Consider the following 13,823-nt stretch of genomic DNA (forward strand, 5'->3'; position numbering starts at 1 on the left):
ATTGCAAAGCAATGCACAGAGACTATTGCAAAGCAATGCACCGAGGCTATTGCAAAGCAATGCACAGAGACTATTACAAAGCAATGCACAGACTATTGCAAAACAATGCACAGATTATTGCAAAGCAATGCACAGAGACTATTGCAAAGCAATACACAGACTATTGCAAAGCAATGCACAGACTATTGCAAAGCAATGCGAAGACTATTGCAAAGCAATGCACATAGACTATTGCAAAGCAATGCACACACTATTGCAAAGCAATGCACAGACTATTGCAAAGCAATGCACAGAGACTATTGCAAAGCAATGCACAGACTATTGCAAAGCAATGCACAGAGACTATTACCAAGCAATGCACAGAGACTATTGCAAAGCAATGCACAGACTATTGCTAAGCAATGCACAGACTATTGCAAAGCAATGCACAGTTTATTGTTAAGCAATGCACAGACTATTTCAAAGCAATGCACAGACTTTTGCAAAGCAATGCACAGAGGCTATTGCAAAGCAATGCACAGACTATTGCAAAGCAATGCACAGACTATTTCAAAGCATTGCACAGACTATTGCAAAGCAATGCACAGAGACTATTGCAAAGCAATGCAGAGTCTATTGCAAAGCAATGCACAGACTATTGCAAACCAATGTACAGACTATTGCTAAGCAATGCACAGACTATTGCAAAGCAATGCACAGACTATTGCAAAGCAATGCACAGAGACTATTGCAAAGCAATGCACAGACTATTGCAAAGCAATGCACAGACTATTGCAAAGCAATGCACAGAGACTATTGCAAAGCAATGCACAGACTATTGCAAAGCAATGCACAGAGACTATTGCAAAGCAATGCACAGACTATTGCAAAGCAATGCACAGAGACTATTGCAAAGCAATGCAGAGTCTATTGCAAAGCAATGCACAGACTATTGCAAACCAATGCACAGACTATTGCAAAGCAATGCACAGACTATTGCAAAGCAAAGCACAGACTATTGCAAAGCAATGCACAGACAATTGCAAAGCAATGCACAGATTATTGCAAAGCAATGCACAGAGGCTATTGCAAAGCAATGCACAGACTATTGCAAAGCAATGCACAGACTATTTCAAAGCAATGCACAGACTATTGCAAAGCAATGCACAGAGACTATTGCAAAGCAATGCAGAGTCTATTGCAAAGCAATGCACAGACTATTTCAAAGCAATGCACAGACTATTGCAAAGCAATGCACAGAGACTATTGCAAAGCAATGCAGAGTCTATTGCAAAGCAATGCACAGAGACTATTGCAAAGAAATGCAGAGACTATTGCAAAGCAGTGCACAGACTATTGCAAAGCAATGCACAGACTATTGCAAAGCAATGCACAGAGACTATTGCAAAGCAATGCACAGACTATTGCAAAGCAATGCACAGACTATTGCAAAGCAATGCACAGAGACTATTGCAAAGCAATGCACAGACTATTGCAAAGCAATGCACAGAGACTATTACAAAGCAATGCACAGAGACTATTGCAAAGCAATGCACAGACTATTGCAAAGCAATGCACAGACTATTGCAAAGCAATGCACAGATTATTGCAAAGCAATGCACAGACTATTTCAAAGCAATGCACAGACTATTGCAAAGCAATGCACAGAGGCTATTGCAAAGCAATGCACAGACTATTGCAAAGCAATGCACAGACTATTGCAAAGCAATGCACAGACTATTGCAAAGCAATGCACAGAGACTATTGCAAAGCAATGCAGAGTCTATTGCAAAGCAATGCACAGACTATTGCAAACCAATGCACAGACTATTGCAAAGCAATGCACAGAGACTATTGCAAAGCAATGCACAGACTATTGCAAAGCAATGCACAGAGACTATTGCAAAGCAATGCACAGACTATTGCAAAGAAATGCACAGACTATTGCAAAGCAATGCACAGAGACTATAGCAAAGCAATGCACAGACTATTGCAAAGCAATGCACAGACTATTCCAAAGCAATGCACAGAGACTATTGCAAAGCAATGCACAGACTATTGCAAAGCAATGCACAGACTATTGCAAAGCAATGCACAGATTATTGCAAAGCAATGCACAGAGACTATTGCAAACCAATGCACAGACTATTGCAAAGCAATGCACAGAGACTATTGCAAAGCAATGCACAGACTATTGCAAAGAAATGCACAGACTATTGCAAAGCAATGCACAGACTATTGCAAAGAAATGCACAGACTATTGCAAAGCAATGCACAGAGACTATTGCAAAGCAATGCACAGACTATTGCAAAGCAATGCACAGACTATTGCAAAGCAATGCACAGAGACTATTGCAAAGCAATGCACAGACTATTGCAAAGCAATGCACAGAGACTATTGCAAAGCAATGCACAGACTATTGCAAAGCAATGCACAGACTATTGCAAAGCAATGCACAGAGAATATTGCAAAGCAATGCGCAGAGACTATTGCAAAGCACTGCACAGAGACTATTGCAAAGCAATGCGCATAGACTATTGCAAAGCAATGCACAAAGACTATTGCAAAGCAATGCACAGACACTATTGCAAAGCAATGCACAGACTATTGCAAAGCAATGCACAGAGACTATTGCAAAGCAATGCACAGACTATTGCAAAGCAATGCACAGAGACTATTGCAAAGCAATGCACAGAGACTATTGCAAAGCAATGCACAGACTATTGCAAAGCAATGCACAGACTATTGCAAAGCAATGCACAGAGACTATTGCAAAGCAATGCACAGACTATTGCAAAGCAATGCACAGAGACTATTGCAAAGCAATACACAGACTATTGCAAAGCAATGCACAGAGACTATTACAAAGCAATGCACAGAGATTATTGCAAAGCAATGCACAGACTATTGCAAAGCAATGCACAGACTATTGCAAAGCAATGCACAGATTATTGCAAAGCAATGCACAGACTATTTCTAAGCAATGCACAGACTATTGCAAAGCAATGCACAGAGACTATTTCAAAGCAATGCACAGACTATTGCAAAACAATACACAGACTATTGCAAAGCAATGCACAGAGACAATTGCAAAGCAATGCACAGAGACTATTGCAAAGCAATGCACACACTATTGCAAAGCAATGCACACACTATTGCAAAGCAATGCACAGAGACTATTGCAAAGCAATGCACAGACTATTGCAAAGCAATGCACAGAGACTATTACAAAGCAATGCACAGAGACTATTGCAAAGCAATGCACAGACTATTGCAAAGCAATGCACAGACTATTGCAAAGCAATGCACAGCTTATTGCAAAGCAATGCACAGAGACTATTGCAAACCAATGCATAGACTATTGCAAAGCAATGCACACAGACTATTGCAAAGCAATGCACAGACTATTGCAAAGAAATGCACAGACTATTGCAAAGCAATGCACAGAGACTATTGCAAAGCAATGCACAGACTATTGCAAAGCAATGCACAGACTATTGCAAAGCAATGCACAGAGACTATTGCAAAGCAATGCACAGACTATTGCAAAGCAATGCACAGAGACTATTGCAAAGCAATGCACAGACTATTGCAAAGCAATGCACAGACTATTGCAAAGCAATGCACAGAGAATATTGCAAAGCACTGCACAGAGACTATTGCAAAGCAATGCACAAAAACTATTGCAAAGCAATGCACAGACTATTGCAAAGCAATGCACAGAGACTATTGCAAAGCAATGCACAGACTATTGCAAAGCAATGCACAGACTATTGCAAAGCAATGCACAGAGACTATTGCAAAGCACTGCACAGAGACTATTGCAAAGCAATGCGCATAGACTATTGCAAAGCAATGCACAGAGACTATTGCAAAGCAATGCACAGAGACTATTGCAAAGCAATGCACAGACTATTGCAAAGCAATGCACAGACTATTGCAAAGCAATGCACAGAGACTATTGCAAAGCAATGCACAGACTATTGCAAAGCAATGCACAGATACTATTACAAAGCAATGCACAGAGACTATTGCAAAGCAATGCACAGACTATTGCAAAGCAATGCACAGATTATTGCAAAGCAATGCACAGAGACTATTACAAACCAATGCACAGACTATTGCAAAGCAATGCACAGAGACTATTGCAAAGCAATGCACAGACTATTGCAAAGAAATGCACAGACTATTGCAAAGCAATGCACAGACTATTGAAAAGAAATGCACAGAGACTATTGCAAAGCAATGCACAGACTATTGCAAAGCAATGCACAGACTATTGCAAAGCAATGCACAGACTATTGCAAAGCAATGCACAGACTATTGCAAAGCAATGCACAGAGACTATTGCAAAGCAATGCACAGACTATTGCAAAGCAATGCACAGACTATTGCAAAGCAATGCACAGAGAATATTGCAAAGCAATGCGCAGAGACTATTGCAAAGCACTGCACAGAGACTATTGCAAAGCAATGCGCATAGACTATTGCAAAGCAATGCACAAAGACTATTGCAAAGCAATGCACAGACACTATTGCAAAGCAATGCACAGACTATTGCAAAGCAATGCACAGAGACTATTGCAAAGCAATGCACAGACTATTGCAAAGCAATGCACAGAGACTATTGCAAAGCAATGCACAGAGACTATTGCAAAGCAATGCACAGACTATTGCAAAGCAATGCACAGACTATTGCAAAGCAATGCACAGAGACTATTACAAAGCAATGCACAGAGACTATTGCAAAGCAATGCACAGAGACTATTGCAAAGCAATGCAGAGACTATTGCAAAGCAATGCACAGAGACTATTACAAAGCAATGCACAGAGATTATTGCAAAGCAATGCACAGACTATTGCAAAGCAATGCACAGACTATTGCAAAGCAATGCACAGATTATTGCAAAGCAATGCACAGACTATTTCTAAGCAATGCACAGACTATTGCAAAGCAATGCACAGAGACTATTTCAAAGCAATGCACAGACTATGGCAAACCAATACACAGACTATTGCAAAGCAATGCACAGAGACAATTGCAAAGCAATGCACAGAGACTATTGCAAAGCAATGCACACACTATTGCAAAGCAATGCACACACTATTGCAAAGCAATGCACAGAGACTATTGCAAAGCAATGCACAGACTATTGCAAAGCAATGCACAGAGACTATTACAAAGCAATGCACAGAGACTATTGCAAAGCAATGCACAGACTATTGCAAAGCAATGCACAGACTATTGCAAAGCAATGCACAGATTATTGCAAAGCAATGCACAGAGACTATTGCAAACCAATGCATAGACTATTGCAAAGCAATGCACACAGACTATTGCAAAGCAATGCACAGACTATTGCAAAGAAATGCACAGACTATTGCAAAGCAATGCACAGAGACTATTGCAAAGCAATGCACAGACTATTGCAAAGCAATGCACAGACTATTTCAAAGCATTGCACAGACTATTGCAAAGCAATGCACAGAGACTATTGCAAAGCAATGCAGAGTCTATTGCAAAGCAATGCACAGACTATTGCAAACCAATGTACAGACTATTGCTAAGCAATGCACAGACTATTGCAAAGCAATGCACAGACTATTGCAAAGCAATGCACAGAGACTATTGCAAAGCAATGCACAGACTATTGCAAAGCAATGCACAGACTATTGCAAAGCAATGCACAGAGACTATTGCAAAGCAATGCACAGACTATTGCAAAGCAATGCACAGAGACTATTGCAAAGCAATGCACAGACTATTGCAAAGCAATGCACAGAGACTATTGCAAAGCAATGCAGAGTCTATTGCAAAGCAATGCACAGACTATTGCAAACCAATGCACAGACTATTGCAAAGCAATGCACAGACTATTGCAAAGCAAAGCACAGACTATTGCAAAGCAATGCACAGACAATTGCAAAGCAATGCACAGATTATTGCAAAGCAATGCACAGAGGCTATTGCAAAGCAATGCACAGACTATTGCAAAGCAATGCACAGACTATTTCAAAGCAATGCACAGACTATTGCAAAGCAATGCACAGAGACTATTGCAAAGCAATGCAGAGTCTATTGCAAAGCAATGCACAGACTATTTCAAAGCAATGCACAGACTATTGCAAAGCAATGCACAGAGACTATTGCAAAGCAATGCAGAGTCTATTGCAAAGCAATGCACAGAGACTATTGCAAAGAAATGCAGAGACTATTGCAAAGCAGTGCACAGACTATTGCAAAGCAATGCACAGACTATTGCAAAGCAATGCACAGAGACTATTGCAAAGCAATGCACAGACTATTGCAAAGCAATGCACAGACTATTGCAAAGCAATGCACAGAGACTATTGCAAAGCAATGCACAGACTATTGCAAAGCAATGCACAGAGACTATTACAAAGCAATGCACAGAGACTATTGCAAAGCAATGCACAGACTATTGCAAAGCAATGCACAGACTATTGCAAAGCAATGCACAGATTATTGCAAAGCAATGCACAGACTATTTCAAAGCAATGCACAGACTATTGCAAAGCAATGCACAGAGGCTATTGCAAAGCAATGCACAGACTATTGCAAAGCAATGCACAGACTATTGCAAAGCAATGCACAGACTATTGCAAAGCAATGCACAGAGACTATTGCAAAGCAATGCAGAGTCTATTGCAAAGCAATGCACAGACTATTGCAAACCAATGCACAGACTATTGCAAAGCAATGCACAGAGACTATTGCAAAGCAATGCACAGACTATTGCAAAGCAATGCACAGAGACTATTGCAAAGCAATGCACAGACTATTGCAAAGAAATGCACAGACTATTGCAAAGCAATGCACAGAGACTATAGCAAAGCAATGCACAGACTATTGCAAAGCAATGCACAGACTATTCCAAAGCAATGCACAGAGACTATTGCAAAGCAATGCACAGACTATTGCAAAGCAATGCACAGACTATTGCAAAGCAATGCACAGATTATTGCAAAGCAATGCACAGAGACTATTGCAAACCAATGCACAGACTATTGCAAAGCAATGCACAGAGACTATTGCAAAGCAATGCACAGACTATTGCAAAGAAATGCACAGACTATTGCAAAGCAATGCACAGACTATTGCAAAGAAATGCACAGACTATTGCAAAGCAATGCACAGAGACTATTGCAAAGCAATGCACAGACTATTGCAAAGCAATGCACAGACTATTGCAAAGCAATGCACAGAGACTATTGCAAAGCAATGCACAGACTATTGCAAAGCAATGCACAGAGACTATTGCAAAGCAATGCACAGACTATTGCAAAGCAATGCACAGACTATTGCAAAGCAATGCACAGAGAATATTGCAAAGCAATGCGCAGAGACTATTGCAAAGCACTGCACAGAGACTATTGCAAAGCAATGCGCATAGACTATTGCAAAGCAATGCACAAAGACTATTGCAAAGCAATGCACAGACTATTGCAAAGCAATGCACAGAGACTATTGCAAAGCAATGCACAGACTATTGCAAAGCAATGCACAGACTATTGCAAAGCAATGCACAGAGAATATTGCAAAGCAATGCGCAGAGACTATTGCAAAGCACTGCACAGAGACTATTGCAAAGCAATGCGCATAGACTATTGCAAAGCAATGCACAAAGACTATTGCAAAGCAATGCACAGACACTATTGCAAAGCAATGCACAGACTATTGCAAAGCAATGCACAGAGACTATTGCAAAGCAATGCACAGACTATTGCAAAGCAATGCACAGAGACTATTGCAAAGCAATGCACAGAGACTATTGCAAAGCAATGCACAGACTATTGCAAAGCAATGCACAGACTATTGCAAAGCAATGCACAGAGACTATTGCAAAGCAATGCACAGACTATTGCAAAGCAATGCACAGAGACTATTGCAAAGCAATACACAGACTATTGCAAAGCAATGCACAGAGACTATTACAAAGCAATGCACAGAGATTATTGCAAAGCAATGCACAGACTATTGCAAAGCAATGCACAGACTATTGCAAAGCAATGCACAGATTATTGCAAAGCAATGCACAGACTATTTCTAAGCAATGCACAGACTATTGCAAAGCAATGCACAGAGACTATTTCAAAGCAATGCACAGACTATTGCAAAACAATACACAGACTATTGCAAAGCAATGCACAGAGACAATTGCAAAGCAATGCACAGAGACTATTGCAAAGCAATGCACACACTATTGCAAAGCAATGCACACACTATTGCAAAGCAATGCACAGAGACTATTGCAAAGCAATGCACAGACTATTGCAAAGCAATGCACAGAGACTATTACAAAGCAATGCACAGAGACTATTGCAAAGCAATGCACAGACTATTGCAAAGCAATGCACAGACTATTGCAAAGCAATGCACAGCTTATTGCAAAGCAATGCACAGAGACTATTGCAAACCAATGCATAGACTATTGCAAAGCAATGCACACAGACTATTGCAAAGCAATGCACAGACTATTGCAAAGAAATGCACAGACTATTGCAAAGCAATGCACAGAGACTATTGCAAAGCAATGCACAGACTATTGCAAAGCAATGCACAGACTATTGCAAAGCAATGCACAGAGACTATTGCAAAGCAATGCACAGACTATTGCAAAGCAATGCACAGAGACTATTGCAAAGCAATGCACAGACTATTGCAAAGCAATGCACAGACTATTGCAAAGCAATGCACAGAGAATATTGCAAAGCACTGCACAGAGACTATTGCAAAGCAATGCACAAAAACTATTGCAAAGCAATGCACAGACTATTGCAAAGCAATGCACAGAGACTATTGCAAAGCAATGCACAGACTATTGCAAAGCAATGCACAGACTATTGCAAAGCAATGCACAGAGACTATTGCAAAGCACTGCACAGAGACTATTGCAAAGCAATGCGCATAGACTATTGCAAAGCAATGCACAGAGACTATTGCAAAGCAATGCACAGAGACTATTGCAAAGCAATGCACAGACTATTGCAAAGCAATGCACAGACTATTGCAAAGCAATGCACAGAGACTATTGCAAAGCAATGCACAGACTATTGCAAAGCAATGCACAGATACTATTACAAAGCAATGCACAGAGACTATTGCAAAGCAATGCACAGACTATTGCAAAGCAATGCACAGATTATTGCAAAGCAATGCACAGAGACTATTACAAACCAATGCACAGACTATTGCAAAGCAATGCACAGAGACTATTGCAAAGCAATGCACAGACTATTGCAAAGAAATGCACAGACTATTGCAAAGCAATGCACAGACTATTGAAAAGAAATGCACAGAGACTATTGCAAAGCAATGCACAGACTATTGCAAAGCAATGCACAGACTATTGCAAAGCAATGCACAGACTATTGCAAAGCAATGCACAGACTATTGCAAAGCAATGCACAGAGACTATTGCAAAGCAATGCACAGACTATTGCAAAGCAATGCACAGACTATTGCAAAGCAATGCACAGAGAATATTGCAAAGCAATGCGCAGAGACTATTGCAAAGCACTGCACAGAGACTATTGCAAAGCAATGCGCATAGACTATTGCAAAGCAATGCACAAAGACTATTGCAAAGCAATGCACAGACACTATTGCAAAGCAATGCACAGACTATTGCAAAGCAATGCACAGAGACTATTGCAAAGCAATGCACAGACTATTGCAAAGCAATGCACAGAGACTATTGCAAAGCAATGCACAGAGACTATTGCAAAGCAATGCACAGACTATTGCAAAGCAATGCACAGACTATTGCAAAGCAATGCACAGAGACTATTACAAAGCAATGCACAGAGACTATTGCAAAGCAATGCACAGAGACTATTGCAAAGCAATGCAGAGACTATTGCAAAGCAATGCACAGAGACTATTACAAAGCAATGCACAGAGATTATTGCAAAGCAATGCACAGACTATTGCAAAGCAATGCACAGACTATTGCAAAGCAATGCACAGATTATTGCAAAGCAATGCACAGACTATTTCTAAGCAATGCACAGACTATTGCAAAGCAATGCACAGAGACTATTTCAAAGCAATGCACAGACTATGGCAAACCAATACACAGACTATTGCAAAGCAATGCACAGAGACAATTGCAAAGCAATGCACAGAGACTATTGCAAAGCAATGCACACACTATTGCAAAGCAATGCACACACTATTGCAAAGCAATGCACAGAGACTATTGCAAAGCAATGCACAGACTATTGCAAAGCAATGCACAGAGACTATTACAAAGCAATGCACAGAGACTATTGCAAAGCAATGCACAGACTATTGCAAAGCAATGCACAGACTATTGCAAAGCAATGCACAGATTATTGCAAAGCAATGCACAGAGACTATTGCAAACCAATGCATAGACTATTGCAAAGCAATGCACACAGACTATTGCAAAGCAATGCACAGACTATTGCAAAGAAATGCACAGACTATTGCAAAGCAATGCACAGAGACTATTGCAAAGCAATGCACAGACTATTGCAAAGCAATGCACAGACTATTGCAAAGCAATGCACAGAGACTATTGCAAAGCAATGCACAGACTATTGCAAAGCAATGCACAGAGACTATTGCAAAGCAATGCACAGACTATTGCAAAGCAATGCACAGACTATTGCAAAGCAATGCACAGAGAATATTGCAAAGCAATGCGCAGAGACTATTGCAAAGCACTGCACAGAGACTATTGCAAAGCAATGCACAACAACTATTGCAAAGCAATGCACAGAAACTATTGCAAAGCAATGCACAGACTATTGCAAAGCAATGCACAGAGACTATTGCAAAGCAATGCACAGACTATTGCAAAGCAATGCACAGACTATTGCAAAGCAATGCACAGAGACTATTGCAAAGCACTGCACAGAGACTATTGCAAAGCAATGCACAGAGACTATTGCAAAGCAATGCACAGAGACTATTGCAAAGCAATGCACAGACTATTGCAAAGCAATGCACAGACTATTGCAAAGCAATGCACAGAGACTATTGCAAAGCAATGCACAGACTTTTGCAAAGCAATGCACAGATACTATTACAAAGCAATGCACAGAGACTATTGCAAAGCAATGCACAGACTATTGCAAAGCAATGCACAGACTATTGCAAAGCAATGCACAGACTATTTCTAAGCAATGCACAGACTATTGCAAAGCAATGCACAGAGACTATTGCAAAGCAATGCACAGACTTTTGCAAAGCAATGCACAGATACTATTACAAAGCAATGCACAGAGACTATTGCAAAGCAATGCACAGACTATTGCAAAGCAATGCACAGACTATTGCAAAGCAATGCACAGATTATTGCAAAGCAATGCACAGACTATTTCTAAGCAATGCACAGACTATTGCAAAGCAATGCACAGACTATTGCAAAGCAATGCACAGAGACTATTGCAAAGCACTGCACAGAGACTATTGCAAAGCAATGCACAGAGACTATTGCAAAGCAATGCACAGACTATTGCAAAGCAATGCACAGACTATTGCAAAGCAATGCACAGAGACTATTGCAAAGCAATGCACAGACTTTTGCAAAGCAATGCACAGATACTATTACAAAGCAATGCACAGAGACTATTGCAAAGCAATGCACAGACTATTGCAAAGCAATGCACAGACTATTACAAAGCAATGCACAGATTATTGCAAAGCAATGCACAGACTATTTCTAAGCAATGCACAGACTATTGCAAAGCAATGCACAGAGGCTATTTCAAAGCAATGCACAGACTATTGCAAAGCAATGCACATAGGCTATTGCAAAGCAATGCACAGACTATTGCAAAGCAATGCACAGACTATTGCAAAGCAATGCACAGACTATTGCAAAGCAATGCGAAGACTATTGCAAAGCAATGCACAGAGACTATTGCAAAGCAATGCACAGACTATTGCAAAGCAATGCACAGAGACTATTGTGAAGCAATGCACAGAGACTATTGCAAAGCAATGCACAGACTATTGCAAAGCAATGCACAGACTATTGCAAAGTAATGCACAGAGACTATTGCAAACCAATGCACAGACTATTGCAAAGCAATGCACAGAGACTATTGCAAAGCAATGCACAGACTATTGCAAAGAAATGCACAGACTATTGCAAAGCAATGCACAGACTATTGCAAAGAAATGCACAGACTATTGCAAAGCAATGCACAGAGACTATTGCAAAGCAATGCACAGACTATTGCAAAGCAATGCACAGACTATTGCAAAGCAATGCACAGAGACTATTGCAAAGCAATGCACAGACTATTGCAAAGCAATGCACAGAGACTATTGCAAAGCAATGCACAGACTATTGCAAAGCAATGCACAGACTATTGCAAAGCAATGCACAGAGAATATTGCAAAGCAATGCGCAGAGACTATTGCAAAGCACTGCACAGAGACTATTGCAAAGCAATGCGCATAGACTATTGCAAAGCAATGCACAAAGACTATTGCAAAGCAATGCACAGACACTATTGCAAAGCAATGCACAGACTATTGCAAAGCAATGCACAGAGACTATTGCAAAGCAATGCACAGACTATTGCAAAGCAATGCACAGAGACTATTGCAAAGCAATGCACAGAGACTATTGCAGAGCAATGCACAGACTATTGCAAAGCAATGCACAGAGACTATTACAAAGCAATGCACAGAGACTATTGCAAAGCAATGCACAGAGACTATTGCAAAGCAATGCACAGACTATTGCAAAGCAATGCACAGAGCCTATTACAAAGCAATGCACAGAGATTATTGCAAAGCAATGCACAGACTATTGCAAAGCAATGCACAGACTATTGCAAAGCAATGCACAGATTATTGCAAAGCAATGCACAGACTATTGCAAAGCAATGCACAGAGACTATTGCAAAGCAATGCACAGATACTATTACAAAGCAATGCACAGAGACTATTGCAAAGCAATGCACAGACTATTGCAAAGCAATGCACAGATTATTGCAAAGCAATGCACAGAGACTATTACAAACCAATGCACAGACTATTGCAAAGCAATGCACAGAGACTATTGCAAAGCAATGCACAGACTATTGCAAAGAAATGCACAGACTATTGCAAAGCAATGCACAGACTATTGAAAAGAAATGCACAGAGACTATTGCAAAGCAATGCACAGACTATTGCAAAGCAATGCACAGACTATTGCAAAGCAATGCACAGACTATTGCAAAGCAATGCACAGACTATTGCAAAGCAATGCACAGAGACTATTGCAAAGCAATGCACAGACTATTGCAAAGCAATGCACAGACTATTGCAAAGCAATGCACAGAGAATATTGCAAAGCAATGCGCAGAGACTATTGCAAAGCACTGCACAGAGACTATTGCAAAGCAATGCGCATAGACTATTGCAAAGCAATGCACAAAGACTATTGCAAAGCAATGCACAGACACTATTGCAAAGCAATGCACAGACTATTGCAAAGCAATGCACAGAGACTATTGCAAAGCAATGCACAGACTATTGCAAAGCAATGCACAGAGACTATTGCAAAGCAATGCACAGAGACTATTGCAAAGCAATGCACAGACTATTGCAAAGCAATGCACAGACTATTGCAAAGCAATGCACAGAGACTATTACAAAGCAATGCACAGAGACTATTGCAAAGCAATGCACAGAGACTATTGCAAAGCAATGCAGAGACTATTGCAAAGCAATGCACAGAGACTATTACAAAGCAATGCACAGAGATTATTGCAAAGCAATGCACAGACTATTGCAAAGCAATGCACAGACTATTGCAAAGCAATGCACAGATTATTGCAAAGCAATGCACAG

Source organism: Lissotriton helveticus (genome assembly GCF_964261635.1).
Source record: "Lissotriton helveticus chromosome 1_1 unlocalized genomic scaffold, aLisHel1.1 SUPER_1_unloc_1, whole genome shotgun sequence".
Taxonomy (NCBI): Eukaryota; Metazoa; Chordata; class Amphibia; order Caudata; family Salamandridae; genus Lissotriton; species Lissotriton helveticus.